The following is a 25,815-nucleotide window of genomic DNA, read 5'->3' as shown; positions in this document are numbered from 1 at the left end:
CTGGGGTGAATGTATGACATTGTTCTACATTCTGACCATCAACAGTGTTTTTTGCAATTTTCACCCCGAGTGTGCAGGGGATGCTCAGACGTGAGTGCCAGGCTCTCCACACCACTGGAGTCAAGCTTTCCAGGCTGATGAAGCTGATAGCCAGAAACCGGTCTTTGGATGCTTGATTCCGGTCTGGGAAAGACATGGCTTTGTAGTTCGGACTGGACTGTTCCCATGAGGCACAGGGTCAGAGCTGATTTGCATATAGCCAGTGTCTAACCCAGGGTGGTGTGGAGTGCAAAAAAACGATGGATTTAGGCCCAGATCCTTGTACTGGGGTGAATGTATGACATTGTTCTACATTCTGTCCATCAACTGTGTTTTTTGCAATTTTCACCCCGAGTGTGCTGGGGATGCTCAGACGTGAGTCCCAGGCTCTCCACACCACTGGAGTCAAGCTATCCAGGCTGATAGCCAGAAACCGGTCCTTGGATGCTTGATTCCGGTCTGGGAAAGACATGGCTTTGTAGTTCGGACTGGACTGTTCCCATGAGGCACGGTGTCAGAGCTGATTTGCATATAGCCAGTGTCTAACCCAGGGTGGTGTGGAGTGCAAAAAAATGATGGATTTAGGCCCAGATCCTTGTACTGGGGTGAATGTATGACATTGTTCTACATTCTGTCCATCAACTGTGTTTTTTGCAATTTTCACCCCGAGTGTGCTGGGGATGCTCAGACGTGATTCCAAGGCTCTCCACACCACTGGAGTCAAGCTTTCCAGGCTGATGAAGGCTGATAGCCAGAAACCGGTACTTGGATGCTTGATTCCGGTCTGGGAAAGACATGGCTTTGTAGTTCGGACTGGACTGTTCCCATGAGGCACAGGGTCAGAGCTGATTTGCATATAGCCAGTTCCTAACCCAGGGTGGTGTGGAGTGCAAAAAAACGATGGATTTAGGCCCAGATCCTTGCACTGGGGTGAATGTATGACATTGTTCTACATTCTGTCCATCAACTGTGTTTTTTGCAATTTTCACCCCGAGTGTGCTGGGGATGCTCAGACGTGAGTCCCAGGCTCTCCACACCACTGGAGTCAAGCTATCCAGGCTGATGAAGGCTGATAGCCAGAAACCGGTCCTTGGATGCTTGATTCCGGTCTGGGAAAGACATGGCTTTGTAGTTCGGACTGGACTGTTCCCATGAGGCACAAGTTCAGAGCTGATTTGCATATAGCCAGTGTCTAACCCAGGGTGGTGTGGAGTGCAAAAAAACGATGGATTTAGGCCCAGATCCTTGTACTGGGTGAATGTATGACATTGTTCTACATTCTGTCCATCAACTGTGTTTTTTGCAATTTTCACCCCGAGTGTGCTGGGGATGCTCAGACGTGAGTCCCAGGCTCTCCACACCACTGGAGTCAAGCTATCCAGGCTGATGAAGGCTGATAGCCAGAAACCGGTCCTTGGATGCTTGATTCCGGTCTGGGAAAGACATGGCTTTTTACTTTGGACTGGACTGTTCCCATGAGGCACAGGGTCAGAGCTGATTTGCATATAGCCAGTGTCTAACCCAGAGTGGTGTGGAGTGCAAAAAAACGATGGATTTAGGCCCAGATCCTTGTACTGGGGTGAATGTATGACATTGTTCTACATTCTGTCCATCAACTGTTTTTTTTGCAATTTTCACCCCGAGTGTGCTGGGGATGCTCAGACGTGAGTCCCAGGCTCTTCACACCACTGGAGTCAAGCTTTCCAGGCTGATGAAGGCTGATAGCCAGAAACCGGTCCTTGGATGCTTGATTCCGGTCTGGGAAAGACATGGCTTTCTAGTTCGGACTGGACTGTTCCCATGAGGCACAGGGTCAGAGCTGATTTGCATATAGCCAGTTCCTAACCCAGGGTGGTGTGGAGTGCAAAAAAACGATGGATTTAGGCCCAGATCCTTGCACTGGGGTGAATGTATGACATTGTTCTACATTCTGTCCATCAACTGTGTTTTTTGCAATTTTCACCCCGAGTGTGCTGGGGATGCTCAGACGTGAGTCCCAGGCTCTCCACACCACTGGAGTCAAGCTATCCAGGCTGATGAAGGCTGATAGCCAGAAACCGGTCCTTGGATGCTTGATTCCGGTCTGGGAAAGACATGGCTTTGTAGTTCGGACTGGACTGTTCCCATGAGGCACAAGTTCAGAGCTGATTTGCATATAGCCAGTGTCTAACCCAGGGTGGTGTGGAGTGCAAAAAAACGATGGATTTAGGCCCAGATCCTTGTACTGGGGTGAATGTATGACATTGTTCTACATTCTGTCCATCAACTGTGTTTTTTGCAATTTTCACCCCGAGTGTGCTGGGGATGCTCAGACGTGAGTCCCAGGCTCTCCACACCACTGGAGTCAAGCTATCCAGGCTGATGAAGGCTGATAGCCAGAAACCGGTCCTTGGATGCTTGATTCCGGTCTGGGAAAGACATGCCTTTGTAGTTCGGACTGGACTGTTCCCATGAGGCACAGGGTCAGAGCTGATTTGCATATAGCCAGTGTCTAACCCAGAGTAGTGTGGAGTGCAAAAAAACGATGGATTTAGGCCCAGATCCTTGTACTGGGGTGAATGTATGACATTGTTCTACATTCTGTCCATCAACTGTGTTTTTTGCAATTTTTACCCCGAGTGTGCTGGGGATGCTCAGACGTGAGTCCCAGGCTTCCCACACCACTGGAGTCAAGCTATCCAGGCTGATGAAGGCTGATAGCCAGAAACCGGTCCTTGGATGCTTGATTCCGGTCTGGGAAAGACATGGCTTTGTAGTTCGGACTGGACTGTTCCCATGAGGCACAGGGTCAGAGCTGATTTGCATATAGCCAGTGTCTAACCCAGGGTGGTGTGGAGTGCAAAAAAACGATGGATTTAGGCCCAGATCCTTGTACTGGGGTGAATGTATGACATTGTTCTACATTCTGTCCATCAACTGTGTTTTTGGCAATTTTTACCCCGAGTGTGCAGGGGATGCTCAGACGTGAGTCCCAGGCTCTCCACACCACTGGAGTCAAGCTATCCAGGCTGATGAAGGCTGATAGCCAGAAACCGGTCCTTGGATGCTTGATCCCGGTCTGGGAAAGACATGGCTTTGTAGTTCGGACTGGACTGTTCCCATGAGGCACAGGGTCAGAGCTGATTTGCATATAGCCAGTGTCTAACCCAGGGTGGTGTGGAGTGCAAAAAAACGATGGATTTAGGCCCAGATCCTTGTACTGGGGTGAATATATGACATTGTTCTACATTCTGTCCATCAACTGTTTTTTTTGCAATTTTCACCCCGAGTGTGCTGGGGATGCTCAGACGTGAGTCCCAGGCTCTCCACACCACTGGAGTCAAGCTATCCAGGCTGATAGCCAGAAACCGGTCCTTGGATGCTTGATTCTGGTGTGGGAAAGACATGGCTTTGTAGTTCGGACTGGACTGTTCCCATGAGGCACGGGGTCAGAGCTGATTTGCATATAGCCAGTGTCTAACCCAGGGTGGTGTGGAGTGCAAAAAAACGATGGATTTAGGCCCAGATCCTTGCACTGGGGTGAATGTATGACATTGTTCTACATTCTGTCCATCAACTGTGTTTTTTGCAATTTTCACCCCGAGTGTGCTGGGGATGCTCAGACGTGAGTCCCAGGCTCTCCACACCACTGGAGTCAAGCTTTCCAGGCTGATGAAGGCTGATAGCCAGAAACCGGTCCTTGGATGCTTGATTCCGGTCTGGGAAAGACATGGCTTTGTAGTTCGGACTGGACTGTTCCCATGAGGCACAGGGTCAGAGCTGATTTGCATATAGCCAGTTCCTAACCCAGGGTGGTGTGGAGTGCAAAAAAACGATGGATTTAGGCCCAGATCCTTGCACTGGGGTGAATGTATGACATTGTTCTACATTCTGTCCATCAACTGTGTTTTTTGCAATTTTCACCCCGAGTGTGCTGGGGATGCTCAGACGTGAGTCCCAGGCTCTCCACACCACTGGAGTCAAGCTATCCAGGCTGATGAAGGCTAATAGCCAGAAACCGGTCCTTGGATGCTTGATTCCGGTCTGGGAAAGACATGGCTTTGTAGTTCGGATTGGACTGTTCCCATGAGGCACAAGTTCAGAGCTGATTTGCATATAGCCAGTGTCTAACCCAGGGTGGTGTGGAGTGCAAAAAAACGATGGATTTAGGCCCAGATCCTTGTATTGGGGTGAATGTATGACATTGTTCTACATTCTGTCCATCAACTGTGTTTTTTGCAATTTTCACCCTGAGTGTGCTGGGGATGCTCAGACGTGAGTCCCAGGCTCTCCACGCCACTGGAGTCAAGCTATCCAGGCTGATGAAGGCTGATAGCCAGAAACCGGTCCTTGGAATCTTGATTCCGGTCTGGGAAAGACATGGCTTTGTAGTTCGGACTGGACTGTTCCCATGAGGCACAGGGTCAGAGCTGATTTGCATATAGCCAGTTCCTAACCCAGGGTGGTGTGGAGTGCAAAAAAACGATGGATTTAGGCCCAGATCCTTGCACTGGGGTGAATGTATGACATTGTTCTACATTCTGTCCATCAACTGTGTTTTTTGCAATTTTCACCCCGAGTGTGCTGGGGATGCTCAGACGTGAGTCCCAGGCTCTCCACACCACTGGAGTCAAGCTATCCAGGCTGATGAAGGCTGATAGCCAGAAACCGGTCCTTGGATGCTTGATTCCGGTCTGGGAAAGACATGGCTTTGTAGTTCGGACTGGACTGTTCCAATGAGGCACAAGTTCAGAGCTGATTTGCATATAGCCAGTGTCTAACCCAGGGTGGTGTGGAGTGCAAAAAAACGATGGATTTAGGCCCAGATCCTTGTACTGGGGTGAATGTATGACATTGTTCTACATTCTGTCCATCAACTGTGTTTTTTGCAATTTTCACCCCGAGTGTGCTGGGGATGCTCAGACGTGAGTCCCAGGCTCTCCACACCACTGGAGTCAAGCTATCCAGGCTGATGAAGGCTGATAGCCAGAAACCGGTCCTTGGATGCTTGATTCCGGTCTGGGAAAGACATGGCTTTGTAGTTCGGACTGGACTGTTCCCATGAGGCACAAGTTCAGAGCTGATTTGCATATAGCCAGTGTCTAACCCAGGGTGGTGTGGAGTGCAAAAAAACGATGGATTTAGGCCCAGATCCTTGTACTGGGGTGAATGTATGACATTGTTCTACATTCTGTCCATCAACTGTGTTTTTTGCAATTTTCACCCTGAGTGTGCTGGGGATGCTCAGACGTGAGTCCCAGGCTCTCCACGCCACTGGAGTCAAGCTATCCAGGCTGATGAAGGCTGATAGCCAGAAACCGGTCCTTGGATGCTTGATTCCGGTCTGGGAAAGACATGGCTTTGTAGTTCGGACTGGACTGTTCCCATGAGGCACAGGGTCAGAGCTGATTTGCATATAGCCAGTTCCTAACCCAGGGTGGTGTGGAGTGCAAAAAAACGATGGATTTAGGCCCAGATCCTTGCACTGGGGTGAATGTATGACATTGTTCTACATTCTGTCCATCAACTGTGTTTTTTGCAATTTTCACCCCGAGTGTGCTGGGGATGCTCAGACGTGAGTCCCAGGCTCTCCACACCACTGGAGTCAAGCTATCCAGGCTGATGAAGGCTGATAGCCAGAAACCGGTCCTTGGATGCTTGATTCCGGTCTGGGAAAGACATGGCTTTGTAGTTCGGACTGGACTGGTCCCATGAGGCACAAGTTCAGAGCTGATTTGCATATAGCCAGTGTCTAACCCAGGGTGGTGTGGAGTGCAAAAAAACGATGGATTTAGGCCCAGATCCTTGTACTGGGGTGAATGTATGACATTGTTCTACATTCTGTCCATCAACTGTGTTTTTTGCAATTTTCACCCTGAGTGTGCTGGGGATGCTCAGACGTGAGTCCCAGGCTCTCCACGCCACTGGAGTCAAGCTATCCAGGCTGATGAAGGCTGATAGCCAGAAACCGGTCCTTGGATGCTTGATTCCGGTCTGGGAAAGACATGGCTTTGTAGTTCGGTCTGGACTGTTCCCATGAGGCACAGGGTCAGAGCTGATTTGCATATAGCCAGTTCCTAACCCAGGGTGGTGTGGAGTGCAAAAAAACGATGGATTTAGGCCCAGATCCTTGCACTGGGGTGAATGTATGACATTGTTCTACATTCTGTCCATCAACTGTGTTTTTTGCAATTTTCACCCCGAGTGTGCTGGTGATGCTCAGACGTGAGTCCCAGGCTCTCCACACCACTGGAGTCAAGCTATCCAGGCTGATGAAGGCTGATAGCCAGAAACCAGTCCTTGGATGCTTGATTCCGGTCTGGGAAAGACATGGCTTTGTAGTTCGGACTGGACTGTTCCAATGAGGCACAAGTTCAGAGCTGATTTGCATATAGCCAGTGTCTAACCCAGGGTGGTGTGGAGTGCAAAAAAACGATGGATTTAGGCCCAGATCCTTGTACTGGGGTGAATGTATGACATTGTTCTACATTCTGTCCATCAACTGTGTTTTTTGCAATTTTCACCCCGAGTGTGCTGGGGATGCTCAGACGTGAGTCCCAGGCTCTCCACACCACTGGAGTCAAGCTATCCAGGCTGATGAAGGCTGATAGCCAGAAACCGGTCCTTGGATGCTTGATTCCGGTCTGGGAAAGACATGGCTTTGTAGTTCGGACTGGACTGTTCCCATGAGGCACAAGTTCAGAGCTGATTTGCATATAGCCAGTGTCTAACCCAGGGTGGTGTGGAGTGCAAAAAAACGATGGATTTAGGCCCAGATCCTTGTACTGGGGTGAATGTATGACATTGTTCTACATTCTGTCCATCAACTGTGTTTTTTGCAATTTTCACCCTGAGTGTGCTGGGGATGCTCAGACGTGAGTCCCAGGCTCTCCACGCCACTGGAGTCAAGCTATCCAGGCTGATGAAGGCTGATAGCCAGAAACCGGTCCTTGGATGCTTGATTCCGGTCTGGGAAAGACATGGCTTTGTAGTTCGGACTGGACTGTTCCCATGAGGCACAGGGTCAGAGCTGATTTGCATATAGCCAGTTCCTAACCCAGGGTGGTGTGGAGTGCAAAAAAACGATGGATTTAGGCCCAGATCCTTGCACTGGGGTGAATGTATGACATTGTTCTACATTCTGTCCATCCACTGTGTTTTTTGCAATTTTCACCCCGAGTGTGCTGGGGATGCTCAGACGTGAGTCCCAGGCTCTCCACACCACTGGAGTCAAGCTATCCAGGCTGATGAAGGCTGATAGCCAGAAACCGGTCCTTGGATGCTTGATTCCGGTCTGGGAAAGACATGGCTTTGTAGTTCGGACTGGACTGGTCCCATGAGGCACAAGTTCAGAGCTGATTTGCATATAGCCAGTGTCTAACCCAGGGTGGTGTGGAGTGCAAAAAAACGATGGATTTAGGCCCAGATCCTTGTACTGGGGTGAATGTATGACATTGTTCTACATTCTGTCCATCAACTGTGTTTTTTGCAATTTTCACCCCGAGTGTGCTGGGGATGCTCAGACGTGAGTCCCAGGCTCTCCACACCACTGGAGTCAAGCTATCCAGGCTGATGAAGGCTGATAGCCAGAAACCGGTCCTTGGATGCTTGATTCCGGTCTGGGAAAGACATGGCTTTGTAGTTCGGACTGGACTGTTCCCATGAGGCACAGGGTCAGAGCTGATTTGCATATAGCCAGTGTCTAACCCAGGGTGGTGTGGAGTGCAAAGAAACGATGGATTTAGGCCCAGATCCTTGTACTGGGGTGAATGTATGACATTGTTCTACATTCTGTCCATCAACTGTGTTTTTTGCAATTTTCACCCCGAGTGTGCTGGGGATGCTCAGACGTGAGTCCCAGGCTCTCCACACCACTGGAGTCAAGCTATCCAGGCTGATGAAGGCTGATAGCCAGAAACCGGTCCTTGGATGCTTGATTCCGGTCTGGGAAAGACATGGCTTTGTAGTTCGGACTGGACTGTTCCCATGAGGCACAAGTTCAGAGCTGATTTGCATATAGCCAGTGTCTAACCCAGGGTGGTGTGGAGTGCAAAAAAACGATGGATTTAGGCCCAGATCCTTGTACTGGGGTGAATGTATGACATTGTTCTACATTCTGTCCATCAACTGTGTTTTTTGCAATTTTCACCCTGAGTGTGCTGGGGATGCTCAGACGTGAGTCCCAGGCTCTCCACGCCACTGGAGTCAAGCTATCCAGGCTGATGAAGGCTGATAGCCAGAAACCGGTCCTTGGATGCTTGATTCCGGTCTGGGAAAGACATGGCTTTGTAGTTCGGACTGGACTGTTCCCATGAGGCACAGGGTCAGAGCTGATTTGCATATAGCCAGTTCCTAACCCAGGGTGGTGTGGAGTGCAAAAAAACGATGGATTTAGGCCCAGATCCTTGCACTGGGGTGAATGTATGACATTGTTCTACATTCTGTCCATCCACTGTGTTTTTTGCAATTTTCACCCCGAGTGTGCTGGGGATGCTCAGACGTGAGTCCCAGGCTCTCCACACCACTGGAGTCAAGCTATCCAGGCTGATGAAGGCTGATAGCCAGAAACCGGTCCTTGGATGCTTGATTCCGGTCTGGGAAAGACATGGCTTTGTAGTTCGGACTGGACTGGTCCCATGAGGCACAAGTTCAGAGCTGATTTGCATATAGCCAGTGTCTAACCCAGGGTGGTGTGGAGTGCAAAAAAACGATGGATTTAGGCCCAGATCCTTGTACTGGGGTGAATGTATGACATTGTTCTACATTCTGTCCATCAACTGTGTTTTTTGCAATTTTCACCCCGAGTGTGCTGGGGATGCTCAGACGTGAGTCCCAGGCTCTCCACACCACTGGAGTCAAGCTATCCAGGCTGATGAAGGCTGATAGCCAGAAACCGGTCCTTGGATGCTTGATTCCGGTCTGGGAAAGACATGGCTTTGTAGTTCGGACTGGACTGTTCCCATGAGGCACAGGGTCAGAGCTGATTTGCATATAGCCAGTGTCTAACCCAGGGTGGTGTGGAGTGCAAAGAAACGATGGATTTAGGCCCAGATCCTTGTACTGGGGTGAATGTATGACATTGTTCTACATTCTGTCCATCAACTGTGTTTTTTGCAATTTTCACCCCGAGTGTGCTGGGGATGCTCAGACGTGAGTCCCAGGCTCTCCACACCACTGGAGTCAAGCTATCCAGGCTGATGAAGGCTGATAGCCAGAAACCGGTCCTTGGATGCTCGATTCCGGTCTGGGAAAGACATGGCTTTGTAGTTCGGACTGGACTGATCCCATGAGGCACAGGGTCAGAGCTGATTTGCATATAGCCAGTGTCTAACCCAGGGTGGTGTGGAGTGCAAAAAAACGATGGATTTAGGCCCAGTTCCTTGTACTGGGGTGAATGTATGACATTGTTCTACATTCTGTCCATCAACTGTGTTTTTTGCAATTTTCACCCCGAGTGTGCTGGGGATGCTCAGACGTGAGTCCCAGGCTCTCCACACCACTGGAGTCAAGCTATCCAGGCTGATAAAGGCTGATAGCCAGAAACCGGTCCTTGGATGCTGGATTCCGGTCTGGGAAAGACATGGCTTTGTAGTTCGGACTGGATGTTTCCATGAGGCACAGGGTCAGAGCTGATTTGCATATAGCCAGTGTCTAACCCAGGGTGGCGTGGAGTGCAAAAAAACGATGGATTTAGGCCCAGATCCTTGTACTGGGGTGAATGTATGACATTGTTCTACATTCTGTCCATCAACTGTTTTTTGCAATTTTCACCCCGAGTGTGCTGGGGATGCTCAGACGTGAGTCCCAGGCTCTCCACACCACTGGAGTCAAGCTATCCAGGCTGATGAAGGCTGATAGCCAGAAACCGGTCCTTGGATGCTTGATTCCGGTCTGGGAAAGACATGGCTTTGTAGTTCGGACTGGACTGTTCCCATGAGGCACAGGGTCAGAGCTGATTTGCATATAGCCAGTGTCTAACCCAGGGTGGTGTGGAGTGCAAAAAAACGATGGATTTAGGCCCAGATCCTTGTACTGGGGTGAATGTATGACATTGTTTTACATTCTGTCCAGCAACTGTGTTTTTTGCAATTTTCACCCCGAGTGTGCTGGGGATGCTCAGACGTGAGTCCCAGGCTCTCCACACCACTGGAGTCAAGCTATCCAGGCTGATGAAGGCTGATAGCCAGAAACCGGTCCTTGGATGCTTGATTCCGGTCTGGGAAAGACATGGCTTTGTAGTTCGGACTGGACTGTTCCCATGAGGCACAGGGTCAGAGCTGATTTGCATATAGCCAGTGTCTAACCCAGGGTGGTGTGGAGTGCAAAAAACCAATGGATTTAGGCCCAGATCCTTGTACTGGTTTGAATGTATGACATTGTTCTACATTCTGTCCATCAACTCTGTTTTTTGCAATTTTCACCCCGAGTGTGCTGGGGATGCTCAGACGTGAGTCCCAGGCTCTCCACACCACTGGAGTCAAGCTAACCAGGCTGATGAAGGCTGATAGCCAGAAACCGGTCCTTGGATGCTTGATTCCGGTCTGGGAAAGACATGGCTTTGTAGTTCGGACTGGACTGTTCCCATGAGGCACAGGGTCAGAGCTGATTTGCATATAGCCAGTGTCTAAGCCAGGGTGGTGTGGAGTGCAAAAAAACGATGGATTTAGGCCCAGATCCTTGTACTGGGGTGAATGTATGACATTGTTCTAAATTCTGTCCATCAACTGTGTTTTTTGCAATTTTCATCCCGAGTGTGCTGGGGATGCTCAGACGTGAGTCCCAGGCTCTCCACACCACTGGAGTCAAGCTATCCAGGCTGATGAAGGCTGATAGCCAGAAACCGGTCCTTGGATGCTTGATTCCGGTCTGGGAAAGACATGGCTTTGTAGTTCGGACTGGACTGTTCCCATGAGGCACAGGGTCAGAGCTGATTTGCATATAGCCAGTGTCTAACCCAGGGTGGTGTGGAGTGCAAAAAAAACGATGGATTTAGGCCCAGATCCTTGTACTGGGGTGAATGTATGACATTGTTCTACATTCTGTCCATCAACTGTGTTTTTTGCAATTTTCACCCCGAGTGTGCTGGGGATGCTCAGACGTGAGTCCCAGGCTCTCCACACCACTGGAGTCAAGCTATCCAGGCTGATGAAGGCTGATAGCCAGAAACCGGTCCTTGGATGCTTGATTCCGGTCTGGGAAAGACAAGGCTTTGTAGTTCGGACTCAACTGTTCCCATGAGGCACAGGGTCAGAAGCTGATTTGCATATAGCCAGTGTCTAGCCCAGGGTGGTGTGGAGTGCAAAAAAACAATGGATTTAGGCCCAGATCCTTGTACTGGGGTGAATGTATGACATTGTTCTACATTCTGTCCATCAACTGTGTTTTTTGCAATTTTCACCCCGAGTGTGCTGGGGATGCTCAGACGTGAGTCCCAGGCTCTCCACACCACTGGAGTCAAGCTATCCAGGCTGATGAAGGCTGACAGCCAGAAACCGGTCCTTGGATGCTTGATTCCGGTCTGGGAAAGACATGGCTTTGTAGTTCGGACTGGACTGTTCCCATGAGGCACAGGGTCAGAGCTGATTTGCATATAGCCAGTGTCTAACCCAGGGTGGTGTGGAGTGCAAAAAAACAATGGATTTTGGCCCAGATCCTTGTACTGGGGTGAATGTATGACATTGTTCTACATTCTGTCCATCAACTGTGTTTTTTGCAATTTTCACCCCGAGTGTGCTGGGGATGCTCAGACGTGAGTCCCAGGCTCTCCACACCCACTGGAGTCAAGCTATCCAGTCTGATGAAGGCTGATAGCCAGAAACCGGTCCTTGGATGCTTGATTCCAGTCTGGGAAAGACATGGCTTTGTAGTTCGAACTGGACTGTTCCCATGAGGCACAGGGTCAGAGCTGATTTGCATATAGCCAGTGTCTAACCCAGGGTGGTGTGGAGTGTAAAAAAACGATGGATTTAGGCCCAGATCCTTGTACTGGGGTGAATGTATGACATCGTTCTACATTCTGTCCATCAACTGTGTTTTTTGCAATTTTCACCCCGAGTGTGCTGGGGATGCTCAGACGTGAGTCCCAGGCTCTCCACACCACTGGAGTCAAGCTATCCAGGCTGATGAAGGCTGACAGCCAGAAACCAGTCCTTGGATGCTTGATTCCGGTCTTGGATAGACATGGCTTTGTAGTTCGGACTGGACTATTCCCATGAGGCACAGGGTCAGAGCTGATTTGCACATAGCCAGTGTCTAACCCAGGGTGGTGTGGAGTGCAAAAAAACGATGGACTTAGGCCCAGATCCTTGTACTGGGGTGAATGTATGACATTGTTCTACATTCTGTCCATCAACTGTGTTTTTGGCAATTTTCACCCCGAGTGTGCTGGGGATGCTCAGACGTGAGTCCCAGGCTCTCCACACCACTGGAGTCAAGCTATCCAGGCTGATGAAGGCTGATAGCCAGAAACCGGTCCTTGGATGCTTGATTCCGGTCTGGGAAAGACATTGCTTTGTAGTTCGGACTGGACTGTTCCCATGAGGCACAGGGTCAGAGCTGATTTGCATATAGCCAGTGTCTAACCCAGGGTGGTGTGGAGTTCCAAAAAATGATGGATTTAGGACCAGATCCTTGTACTGGGGTGAATGTATGACATTGTTCTACATTCTGTCCTTCAACTGTGTTTTTTGCAATTTTCACCCCGAGTGTGCTGGGGATGCTCAGACGTGAGTCCCAGGCTCTCCACACCACTGGAGTCAAGCTATCCAGGCTGATGAAGGCTGATAGCCAGAAACCGGTCCTTGGATGCTTGATTCCGGTCTGGGAAAGACATGACTTTGTAGTTCGGACTGGACTGTTCCCATGAGGCACAGGGTCAGAGCAGATTTGCATATAGCCAGTGTCTAACCCAGGGTGGTGTGGAGTGCAAAAAAACGATGGATTTAGGCCCAGATCCTTGTACTGGGGTGAATGTATGACATTGTTCTACATTCTGTCCATCAACTGTGTTTTTTGCAATTTTCACCCCGAGTGTGCTGGGGATGCTCAGACGTGAGTCCCAGGCTCTCCACACCACTGGAGTCAAGCTATCCAGGCTGATAGCCAGAAACCGGTCCATGGATGCTTGATTCCGGTCTGGGAAAGACATGGCTTTGTAGTTCGGACTGGACTGTTCCCATGAGGCACGGGGTCAGAGCTGATTTGCATATAGCCAGTGTCTAACCCAGGGTGGTGTGGAGTGCAAAAAAACGATGGATTTAGGCCCAGATCCTTGTACTGGGGTGAATGTATGACATTGTTCTACATTCTGTCCATCAACTGTGTTTTTTGCAATTTTCACCCCGAGTGTGCTGGGGATGCTCAGACGTGAGTCCCAGGCTCTCCACACCACTGGAGTCAAGCTTTCCAGGCTGATGAAGGCTGATAGCCAGAAACCGGTCCTTGGATGCTTGATTCCGGTATGGGAAAGACATGGCTTTGTAGTTCGGACTGGACTGTTCCCATGAGGCACAGGGTCAGAGCTGATTTGCATATAGCCAGTTCCTAACCCAGGGTGGTGTGGAGTGCAAAAAAACGATGGATTTAGGCCCAGATCCTTGCACTGGGGTGAATGTATGACATTGTTCTACATTCTGTCCATCAACTGTGTTTTTTGCAATTTTCACCCCGAGTGTGCTGGGGATGCTCAGACGTGAGTCCCAGGCTCTCCACACCACTGGAGTCAAGCTATCCAGGCTGATGAAGGCTGATAGCCAGAAACCGGTCCTTGGATGCTTGATTCCGGTCTGGGAAAGACATGGCTTTGTAGTTCGGACTGGACTGTTCCCATGAGGCACAAGTTCAGAGCTGATTTGCATATAGCCAGTGTCTAACCCAGGGTGGTGTGGAGTGCAAAGAAACGATGGATTTAGGCCCAGATCCTTGTACTGGGGTGAATGTATGACATTGTTCTACATTCTGTCCATCAACTGTGTTTTTTGCAATTTTCACCCCGAGTGTGCTGGGGATGCTCAGACGTGAGTCCCAGGCTCTCCACACCACTGGAGTCAAGCTATCCAGGCTGATGAAGGCTGATAGCCAGAAACCGGTCCTTGGATGCTTGATTCCGGTCTGGGAAAGACATGGCTTTGTAGTTCGGACTGGACTGTTCCCATGAGGCACAGGGTCAGAGCTGATTTGCATATAGCCAGTGTCTAACCCAGAGTGGTGTGGAGTGCAAAAAAACGATGGATTTAGGCCCAGATCCTTGTACTGGGGTGAATGTATGACATTGTTCTACATTCTGTCCATCAACTGTGTTTTTTGCAATTTTCACCCCGAGTGTGCTGGGGATGCTCAGACGTGAGTCCCAGGCTCTTCACACCACTGGAGTCAAGCTTTCCAGGCTGATGAAGGCTGAAAGCCAGAAACCGGTCCTTGGATGCTTGATTCCGGTCTGGGAAAGACATGGCTTTCTAGTTCGGACTGGACTGTTCCCATGAGGCGCAGGGTCAGAGCTGATTTGCATATAGCCAGTTCCTAACCCAGGGTGGTGTGGAGTGCAAAAAAACGATGGATTTAGGCCCAGATCCTTGCACTGGGGTGAATGTATGACATTGTTCTACATTCTGTCCATCAACTGTGTTTTTTGCAATTTTCACCCCGAGTGTGCTGGGGATGCTCAGACGTGAGTCCCAGGCTCTCCACACCACTGGAGTCAAGCTATCCAGGCTGATGAAGGCTGATAGCCAGAAACCGGTCCTTGGATGCTTGATTCCGGTCTGGGAAAGACATGGCTTTGTAGTTCGGACTGGACTGTTCCCATGAGGCACAAGTTCAGAGCTGATTTGCATATAGCCAGTGTCTAACCCAGGGTGGTGTGGAGTGCAAAAAAACGATGGATTTAGGCCCAGATCCTTGTACTGGGGTGAATGTATGACATTGTTCTACATTCTGTCCATCAACTGTGTTTTTTGCAATTTTCACCCCGAGTGTGCTGGGGATGCTCAGACGTGAGTCCCAGGCTCTCCACAACACTGGAGTCAAGCTATCCAGGCTGATGAAGGCTGATAGCCAGAAACCGGTCCTTGGATGCTTGATTCCGGTCTGGGAAAGACATGGCTTTGTAGTTCGGTCTGGACTGTTCCCATGAGGCACAGGGTCAGAACTGATTTGCATATAGCCAGTGTCTAACCCAGAGTGGTGTGGAGTGCAAAAAAACGATGGATTTAGGCCCAGATCCTTGTACTGGGGTGAATGTATGACATTGTTCTACATTCTGTCCATCAACTGTGTTTTTTGCAATTTTCACCCCGAGTGTGCTGGGGATGCTCAGACGTGAGTCCCAGGCTCTCCACACCACTGGAGTCAAGCTATCCAGGCTGATGAAGGCTGATAGCCAGAAACCGGTCCTTGGATGCTTGATTCCGGTCTGGGAAAGACATGGCTTTGTAGTTCGGACTGGACTGTTCCCATGAGGCACAGGGTCAGAGCTGATTTGCATATGGCCAGTGTCTAACCCAGGGTAGTGTGGAGTGCAAAAAAACAATGGATTTATGCCCAGATCCTTGTACTGGGGTGAATGTATGACATTGTTCTACATTCTGTCCATCAACTGTGTTTTTGGCAATTTTCACCCCGAGTGTGCAGGGGATGCTCAGACGTGAGTCCCAGGCTCTCCACACCACTGGAGTCAAGCTATCCAGGCTGATGAAGGCTGATAGCCAGAAACCGGTCCTTGGATGCTTGATTCCGGTCTGGGAAAGACATGGCTTTGTAGTTCGGACTGGACTGTTCCCATGAGGCACAGGGTCAGAGCTGATTTGCATATAGCCAGTGTCTAACCCAGAGTGGTGTGGAGTGCAAAAAAACGATGGATTTAGGCCCAGATCCTTGTACTGGGGTGAATGTATGACATTGTTCTACATTCTGTCCATCAACTGTGTTTTTTGCAATTTTCACCCCGAGTGTGCTGGGGATGCTCAGACGTGAGTCTCAGGCTCTCCACACCACTGGAGTCAAGCTATCCAGGCTGATAGCCAGAAACCGGTCCTTGGATGCTTGATTCCGGTCTGGGAAAGACATGGCTTAGTAGTCGGACTGGACTGTTCCCATGAGGCACGGGGTCAGAGCTGATTTGCATATAGCCAGTGTCTAACCCAGGGTGGTGTGGAGTGCAAAAAAACAATGGATTTAGGCCCAGATCCTTGTACTGGGGTGAATGTATGACATTGTTCTACATTCTGTCCATCAACTGTGTTTTTTGCAATTTTCACCCCGAGTGTGCTGGGGATGCTCAGACGTGAGTCCCAGGCTCTCCACACCACTGGAGTCAAGCTTTCCAGGCTGATGAAGGCTGATAGCCAGAAACCGGTCCTTGGATGCTTGATTCCGGTCTGGGAAAGACATGGCTTTGTAGTTCGGACTGGACTGTTCCCATGAGGCACAGGGTCAGAGCTGATTTGCATATAGCCAGTTCCTAACCCAGGGTGGTGTGGAGTGCAAAAAAACGATGGATTTAGGCCCAGATCCTTGCACTGGGGTGAATGTATGACATTGTTCTACATTCTGTCCATCAACTGTGTTTTTTGCAATTTTCACCCCGAGTGTGCTGGGGATGCTCAGACGTGAGTCCCAGGCTCTCCACACCACTGGAGTCAAGCTATCCAGGCTGATGAAGGCTGATAGCCAGAAACCGGTCCTTGGATGCTTGATTCCGGTCTGGGGAAGACATGGCTTTGTAGTTCGGACTGGACTGTTCCCATGAGGCACAAGTTCAGAGCTGATTTGCATATAGCCAGTGTCTAACCCAGGGTGGTGTGGAGTGCAAAAAAACGATGGATTTAGGCCCAGATCCTTGTACTGGGGTGAATGTATGACATTGTTCTACATTCTGTCCATCAACTGTGTTTTTTGCAATTTTCACCCCGAATGTGCTGGGGATGCTCAGACGTGAGTCCCAGGCTCTCCACACCACTGGAGTCAAGCTATCCAGGCTGATGAAGGCTGATAGCCAGAAACCGGTCCTTGGATGCTTGATTCCGGTCTGGGAAAGACATGGCTTTGTAGTTCGGACTGGACTGTTCCCATGAGGCACAGGGTCAGAGCTGATTTGCATATAGCCAGTGTCTAACCCAGAGTGGTGTGGAGTGCAAAAAAACGATGGATTTAGGCCCAGATCCTTGTACTGGGGTGAATGTATGACATTGTTCTACATTCTGTCCATCAACTGGGTTTTTTGCAATTTTCACCCCGAGTGTGCTGGGGATGCTCAGACGTGAGTCTCAGGCTCTCCACACCACTGGAGTCAAGCTATCCAGGCTGATAGCCAGAAACCGGTCCTTGGATGCTTGATTCCGGTCTGGGAAAGACATGGCTTAGTAGTCGGACTGGACTGTTCCCATGAGGCACGGGGTCAGAGCTGATTTGCATATAGCCAGTGTCTAACCCAGGGTGGTGTGGAGTGCAAAAAAACAATGGATTTAGGCCCAGATCCTTGTACTGGGGTGAATGTATGACATTGTTCTACATTCTGTCCATCAACTGTGTTTTTTGCAATTTTCACCCCGAGTGTGCTGGGGATGCTCAGACGTGAGTCCCAGGCTCTCCACACCACTGGAGTCAAGCTTTCCAGGCTGATGAAGGCTGATAGCCAGAAACCGGTCCTTGGATGCTTGATTCCGGTCTGGGAAAGACATGGCTTTGTAGTTCGGACTGGACTGTTCCCATGAGGCACAGGGTCAGAGCTGATTTGCATATAGCCAGTTCCTAACCCAGGGTGGTGTGGAGTGCAAAAAAACGATGGATTTAGGCCCAGATCCTTGCACTGGGGTGAATGTATGACATTGTTCTACATTCTGTCCATCAACTGTGTTTTTTGCAATTTTCACCCCGAGTGTGCTGGGGATGCTCAGACGTGAGTCCCAGGCTCTCCACACCACTGGAGTCAAGCTATCCAGGCTGATGAAGGCTGATAGCCAGAAACCGGTCCTTGGATGCTTGATTCCGGTCTGGGGAAGACATGGCTTTGTAGTTCGGACTGGACTGTTCCCATGAGGCACAAGTTCAGAGCTGATTTGCATATAGCCAGTGTCTAACCCAGGGTGGTGTGGAGTGCAAAAAAAGATGGATTTAGGCCCAGATCCTTGTACTGGGGTGAATGTATGACATTGTTCTACATTCTGTCCATCAACTGTGTTTTTTGCAATTTTCACCCCGAATGTGCTGGGGATGCTCAGACGTGAGTCCCAGGCTCTCCACACCACTGGAGTCAAGCTATCCAGGCTGATGAAGGCTGATAGCCAGAAACCGGTCCTTGGATGCTTGATTCCGGTCTGGGAAAGACATGGCTTTGTAGTTCGGACTGGAATGTTCCCATGAGGCACAGGGTCAGAGCTAATTTGCATATAGCCAGTGTCTAACCCAGAGTGGTGTGGAGTGCAAAAAAACGATGGATTTAGGCCCAGATCCTTGTACTGGGGTGAATGTATGACATTGTTCTACATTCTGTCCATCAACTGTGTTTTTTGCAATTTTCACCCCGAGTGTGCTGGGGATGCTCAGATGTGAGTCCCAGGCTCTCCACACCACTGGAGTCAAGCTATCCAGGCTGATGAAGGCTGATAGCCAGAAACCGGTCCTTGGATGCTTGATTCCGGTCTGGGAAAGACATGGCTTTGTAGTTCGGACTGGACTGTTCCCATGAGGCACAGGGTCAGAGCTGATTTGCATATAGCCAGTGTCTAACCCAGGGTGGTGTGGAGTGCAAAAAAACGATGGATTTAGGCCCAGATCCTTGTACTGGGGTGAATGTATGACATTGTTCTACATTCTGTCCATCAACTGTGTTTTTTGCAATTTTCACCACGAGTGTGCTGGGGATGCTCAGACGTGAGTCCCAGGCTCTCCACACCACTGGAGTCAAGCTATCCAGGCTGCTGAAGGCTGATAGCCAGAAACCGGTCCTTGGATGCTTGATTCCGGTCTGGGAAAGACATGGCTTTGTAGTTCGGACTGGACTGTTCCCATGAGGCACAGGGTCAGAGCTGATTTGCATATAGCCAGTGTCTAACCCAGGGTGGTGTGGAGTGCAAAAAAACGATGGATTTAGGCCCAGATCCTTGTACTGGGGTGAATGTATGACATTGTTCTACATTCTGTCCATCAACTGTGTTTTTTGCAATTTTCACCCCGAGTGTGCTGGGGATGCTCAGACGTGAGTCCCAGGCTCTCCACACCACTGGAGTCAAGCTATCCAGGCTGATAAAGGCTGATAGCCAGAAACCGGTCCTTGGATGCTGGATTCCGGTCTGGGAAAGACATGGCTTTGTAGTTCGGACTGGATGTTCCCATGAGGCACAGGGTCAGAGCTGATTTGCATATAGCCAGTGTCTAACCCAGGGTGGCGTGGAGTGCAAAAAAAACGATGGATTTAGGCCCAGATCCTTGTACTGGGGTGAATGTATGACATTGTTCTACATTCTGTCCATCAACTGTGTTTTTTGCAATTTTCACCCCGAGTGTGCTGGGGATGCTCAGACGTGAGTCCCAGGCTCTCTACACCACAGGAGTCAAGCTATCCAGGCTGATGAAGGCTGATAGCCAGAAACCGGTCCTTGGATGCTTGATTCCGGTCTGGGAAAGACATGGCTTTGTAGTTCGGACTGGACTGTTCCCATGAGGCACAGGGTCAGAGCTGATTTGCATATAGCCAGTTCCTAACCCAGGGTGGTGTGGAGTGCAAAAAAACGATGGATTTAGGCCCAGATCCTTGCACTGGGGTGAATGTATGACATTGTTCTACATTCTGTCCATCAACTGTGTTTTTTGCAATTTTCACCCCGAGTGTGCTGGGGATGCTCAGACGTGAGTCCCAGGCTCTCCACACCACTGGAGTCAAGCTATCCAGGCTGATGAAGGCTGATAGCCAGAAACCGGTCCTTGGATGCTTGATTCCGGTCTGGGAAAGACATGGCTTTGTAGTTCGGACTGGACTGTTCCCATGAGGCACAAGTTCAGAGCTGATTTGCATATAGCCAGTGTCTAACGCAGGGTGGTGTGGAGTGCAAAAAAACGATGGATTTAGGCCCAGATCATTGTACTGGGGTGAATGTATGACATTGTTCTAATTCTGTCCATCAACTGTGTTTTTTGCAATTTTCACCCCGAGTGTGCTGGGGATGCTCAGACGTGAGTCCCAGGCTCTCCACACCACTGGAGTCAAGCTATCCAGGCTGATGAAGGATGATAGCCAGAAACCGGTCCTTGGATGCTTGATTCTGGTCTGGGAAAGACATGGCTTTGTAGTTCGGACTGGACTGTTCCCATGAGGCACAGGGTCAGAGCTGATTTGCATATAGCCAGTGTCTAACCCAGAGTGGTGTGGAGTGCAAAAAAACGATGGATTTAGGCCCTGATCCTTGTACTGGGGTGAATGTATGACATTGTTCTACATTCTGTCCATCAACTGTGTTTTTTGCAATTTTCACCCCGAGTGTGCTGGGGATGCTCAGACGTGAGTCCCAGGCTCTCCACACCACTGGAGTCAAGCTATCCAGGCTGATGAAGGCTGATAGCCAGAAACCGGTCCTTGGATGCTTGATTCCGGTCTGGGAAAGACATGGCTTTGTAGTTCGGACTGGACTGTTCCCATGAGGCACAGGGTCAGAGCTGATTTGCATATAGCCAGTGTCTAACCCAGGGTGGTGTGGAGTGCAAAAAACCGATGGATTTAGGCCCAGATCCTTGTACTGGGGTGAATGTATGACATTGTTCTACATTCTGTCCATCAACTGTGTTTTTTGCAATTTTCACCACGAGTGTGCTGGGGATGCTCAGACGTGAGTCCCAGGCTCTCCACACCACTGGAGTCAAGCTATCCAGGCTGCTGAAGGCTGATAGCCAGAAACCGGTCCTTGGATGCTTGATTCCGGTCTGGGAAAGACATGGCTTTGTAGTTCGGACTGGACTGTTCCCATGAGGCACAGGGTCAGAGCTGATTTGCATATAGCCAGTGTCCAACCCAGGGTGGTGTGGAGTGCAAAAAAACGATGGATTTAGGCCCAGATCCTTGTACTGGGGTGAATGTATGACATTGTTCTACATTCTGTCCATCAACTGTGTTTTTTGCAATTTTCACCCCGAGTGTGCTGGGGATGCTCAGACGTGAGTCCCAGGCTCTCCACACCACTGGAGTCAAGCTATCCAGGCTGATAAAGGCTGATAGCCAGAAACCGGTCCTTGGATGCTGGATTCCGGTCTGGGAAAGACATGGCTTTGTAGTTCGGACTGGATGTTCCCATGAGGCACAGGGTCAGAGCTGATTTGCATATAGCCAGTGTCTAACCCAGGGTGGCGTGGAGTGCAAAAAAACGATGGATTTAGGCCCAGATCCTTGTACTGGGGTGAATGTATGACATTGTTCTACATTCTGTCCATCAACTGTGTTTTTTGCAATTTTCACCCCGAGTGTGCTGGGGATGCTCAGACGTGAGTCCCAGGCTCTCTACACCACAGGAGTCAAGCTATCCAGGCTGATGAAGGCTGATAGCCAGAAACCGGTCCTTGGATGCTTGATTCCGGTCTGGGAAAGACATGGCTTTGTAGTTCGGACTGGACTGTTCCCATGAGGCACAGGGTCAGAGCTGATTTGCATATAGCCAGTGTCTAACCCAGGGTGGTGTGGAGTGCAAAAAAACGATGGATTTAGGCCCAGATCCTTGTACTGGGGTGAATGTATGACATTGTTCTACATTCTGTCCAGCAACTGTGTTTTTTGCAATTTTCACCCCGAGTGTGCTGGGGATGCTCAGACGTGAGTCCCAGGCTCTCCACACCACTGGAGTCAAGCTATCCAGGCTGATGAAGGCTGATAGCCAGAAACCGGTCCTTGGATGCTTGATTCCGGTCTGGGAAAGACATGGCTTTGTAGTTCGGACTGGACTGTTCCCATGAGGCACAAGTTCAGAGCTGATTTGCATATAGCCAGTGTCTAACACAGGGTGGTGTGGAGTGCAAAAAAACGATGGATTTAGGCCCGGGTCCTTGTACTGGGGTGAATGTATGACATTGTTCTACATTCTGTCCATCAACTGTGTTTTTTGCAATTTTCACCCCGAGTGTGCTTGGGATGCTCAGACGTGAGTCCCAGGCTCTCCACACCACTGGAGTCAAGCTATCCAGGCTGATGAAGGCTGATAGCCAGAAACCGGTCCTTGGATGCTTGATTCCGGTCTGGGAAAGACATGGCTTTGTAGTTCGGACTGGACTGTTCCCATGAGGCACAGGGTCAGAGCTGATTTGCATATAGCCAGTGTCTAACCCAGGGTGGTGTGGAGTGCAAAAAAACGATGGATTTAGGCCCAGATCCTTGTACTGGGGTGAATGTATGACATTGTTCTACATTCTGTCCATCAACTGTGTTTTTTGCAATTTTCACCCCGAGTGTGCTGGGGATGCTCAGACGTGAGTCCCAGGCTCTCCACACCACTGGAGTCAAGCTATCCAGGCTGCTGAAGGCTGATAGCCAGAAACCGGTCCTTGGATGCTTGATTCCGGTCTGGGAAAGACATGGCTTTGTAGTTCGGACTGGACTGTTCCCATGAGGCACAGGGTCAGAGCTTATTTGCATATAGCCAGTGTCTAACCCAGGGTGGTGTGGAGTGCAAAAAAACGATGGATTTAGGCCCAGATCCTTGTACTGGGGTGAATGTATGACATTGTTCTACATTCTGTCCATCAACTGTGTTTTTTGCAATTTTCACCCCGAGTGTGCTGGGGATGCTCAGACGTGAGTCCCAGGCTCTCCACACCACTGGAGTCAAGCTATCCAGGCTGATGAAGGCTGATAGCCAGAAACCGGTACTTGGATGCTTGATTCCGGTCTGGGAAAGACATGGCTTTGTAGTTCGGACTGGACTGATCCCATGAGGCACAGGGTCAGAGCTGATTTGCATATAGCCAGTGTCTAACCCAGGGTGGTGTGGAGTGCAAAAAAACGATGGATTTAGGCCCAGTTCCTTGTACTGGGGTGAATGTATGACATTGTTCTACATTCTGTCCATCAACTGTGTTTTTTGCAATTTTCACCCCGAGTGTGCTGGGGATGCTCAGACGTGAGTCCCAGGCTCTCCACACCACTGGAGTCAAGCTATCCAGGCTGATAAAGGCTGATAGCCAGAAACCGGTCCTTGGATGCTGGATTCCGGTCTGGGAAAGACATGGCTTTGTAGTTCGGACTGGATGTTCCCATGAGGCACAGGGTCAGAGCTGATTTGCATATAGCCAGTGTCTAACCCAGGGTGGCGTGGAGTGCAAAAAAACGATGGATTTAGTCCCAGATCCTTGTACTGGGGTGAATGTATGACATTGTTCTACATTCTGTCCATCAACTGTGTTTTTTGCAATTTTCACCCCGAGTGTGCTGGGGATACTCAGACGTGAGTCCCAGGCTCTCTACACCACTGGAGTCAAGCTATCCAGGCTGATGAAGGCTGATAGCCAGAAACCGGTCCTTGGATGCTTGATTCCGGTCTGGGAAAGACATGGCTTTGTAGTTCAGACTGGACTGTTCCCATGAGGCACAGGGTCAGAGCTGATTTGCATATAGCCAGTGTCTAACCCAGGGTGGTGTGGAGTGCAAAAAAACGATGGATTTAGGCCCCGATCCTTGTACTGGGGTGAATGTATGACATTGTTCTACATTCTGTCCAGCAACTGTGTTTTTTGCAATTTTCACCCCGAGTGTGCTGGGGATGCTCAGACGTGAGTCCCAGGCTCTCCACACCACTGGAGTCAAGCTATCCAGGCTGATGAAGGCTGATAGCCAGAAACCGGTCCTTGGATGCTTGATTCCGGTCTGGGAAAGACATGGCTTTGTAGTTCGGACTGGACTGTTCCCATGAGGCACAGGGTCAGAGCTGATTTGCATATAGCCAGTGTCTAACCCAGGGTGGTGTGGAGTGCAAAAAACCAATGGATTTAGGCCCAGATCCTTGTACTGGGTTGAATGTATGACATTGTTCTACATTCTGTCCATCAACTGTGTTTTTTGCAATTTTCACCCCGAGTGTGCTGGGGATGCTCAAACGTGAGTCCCAGGCTCTCCACACCACTGGAGTCAAGCTATCCAGGCTGATGAAGGCTGATAGCCAGAAACCGGTCCTTGGATGCTTGATTCCGGTCTGGGAAAGACATGGCTTTGTAGTTCGGACTGGACTGTTCCCATGAGGCACAGGGTCAGAGCTGATTTGCATATAGCCAGTGTCTAAGCCAGGGTGGTGTGGAGTGCAAAAAAACGATGGATTTAGGCCCAGATCCTTGTACTGGGGTGAATGTATGACATTGTTCTAAATTCTGTCCATCAACTGTGTTTTTTGCAATTTTCACCCCGAGTGTGCTGGGGATGCTCAGACGTGAGTCCCAGGCTCTCCACACCACTGGAGTCAAGCTATCCAGGCTGATGAAGGCTGATAGCCAGAAACCGGTCCTTGGATGCTTGATTCCGGTCTGGGAAAGACATGGCTTTGTAGTTCGGACTGGACTGTTCCCATGAGGCACAGGGTCAGAGCTGATTTGCATATAGCCAGTGTCTAACCCAGGGTGGTGTGGAGTGCAAAAAAAACGATGGATTTAGGCCCAGATCCTTGTACTGGGGTGAATGTATGACATTGTTCTACATTCTGTCCATCAACTGTGTTTTTTGCAATTTTCACCCCGAGTGTGCTGGGGATGCTCAGACGTGAGTCCCAGGCTCTCCACACCACTGGAGTCAAGCTATCCAGGCTGATGAAGGCTGATAGCCAGAAACCGGTCCTTGGATGCTTGATTCCGGTCTGGGAAAGACAAGGCTTTGTAGTTCGGACTCAACTGTTCCCATGAGGCACAGGGTCAGAAGCTGATTTGCATATAGCCAGTGTCTAGCCCAGGGTGGTGTGGAGTGCAAAAAAACGATGGATTTAGGCCCAGATCCTTGTACTGGGGTGAATGTATGACATTGTTCTACATTCTGTCCATCAACTGTGTTTTTTGCAATTTTCACCCCGAGTGTGCTGGGGATGCTCAGACGTGAGTCCCAGACTCTCCACACCACTGGAGTCAAGCTATCCAGGCTGATGAAGGCTGACAGCCAGAAACCGGTCCTTGGATGCTTGATTCCAGGTTGGGAAAGACATGGCTTTGTAGTTCGGACTGGACTGTTCCCATGAGGCACAGGGTCAGAGCTGATTTGCATATAGCCAGTGTCTAACCCAGGGTGGTGTGGAGTGCAAAAAAACAATGGATTTTGGCCCAGATCCTTGTACTGGGGTGAATGTATGACATTGTTCTACATTCTGTCCATCAACTGTGTTTTTTGCAATTTTCACCCCGAGTGTGCTGGGGATGCTCAGACGTGAGTCCCAGGCTCTCCACACCACTGGAGTCAAGCTATCCAGGCTGATGAAGGCTGACAGCCAGAAACCGGTCCTTGGATGCTTGATTCCGGTCTGGGAAAGACATGGCTTTGTAGTTCGGACTGGACTGTTCCCATGAGGCACAGGGTCAGAGCTGATTTGCATATAGCCAGTGTCTAACCCAGGGTGGTGTGGAGTGCAAAAAAACAATGGATTTTGGCCCAGATCCTTGTACTGGGGTGAATGTATGACATTGTTCTACATTCTGTCCATCAACTGTGTTTTTTGCAATTTTCACCCCGAGTGTGCTGGGGATGCTCAGACGTGAGTCCCAGGCTCTCCACACCCACTGGAGTCAAGCTATCCAGGCTGATGAAGGCTGATAGCCAGAAACCGGTCCTTGGATGCTTGATTCCAGTCTGGGAAAGAC

This window comes from Lissotriton helveticus, chromosome 4_2 (assembly GCF_964261635.1).
Source record: "Lissotriton helveticus chromosome 4_2, aLisHel1.1, whole genome shotgun sequence".
Taxonomy (NCBI): domain Eukaryota; kingdom Metazoa; phylum Chordata; class Amphibia; order Caudata; family Salamandridae; genus Lissotriton; species Lissotriton helveticus.
Note: the sequence above shows the minus strand (reverse complement) of the source record.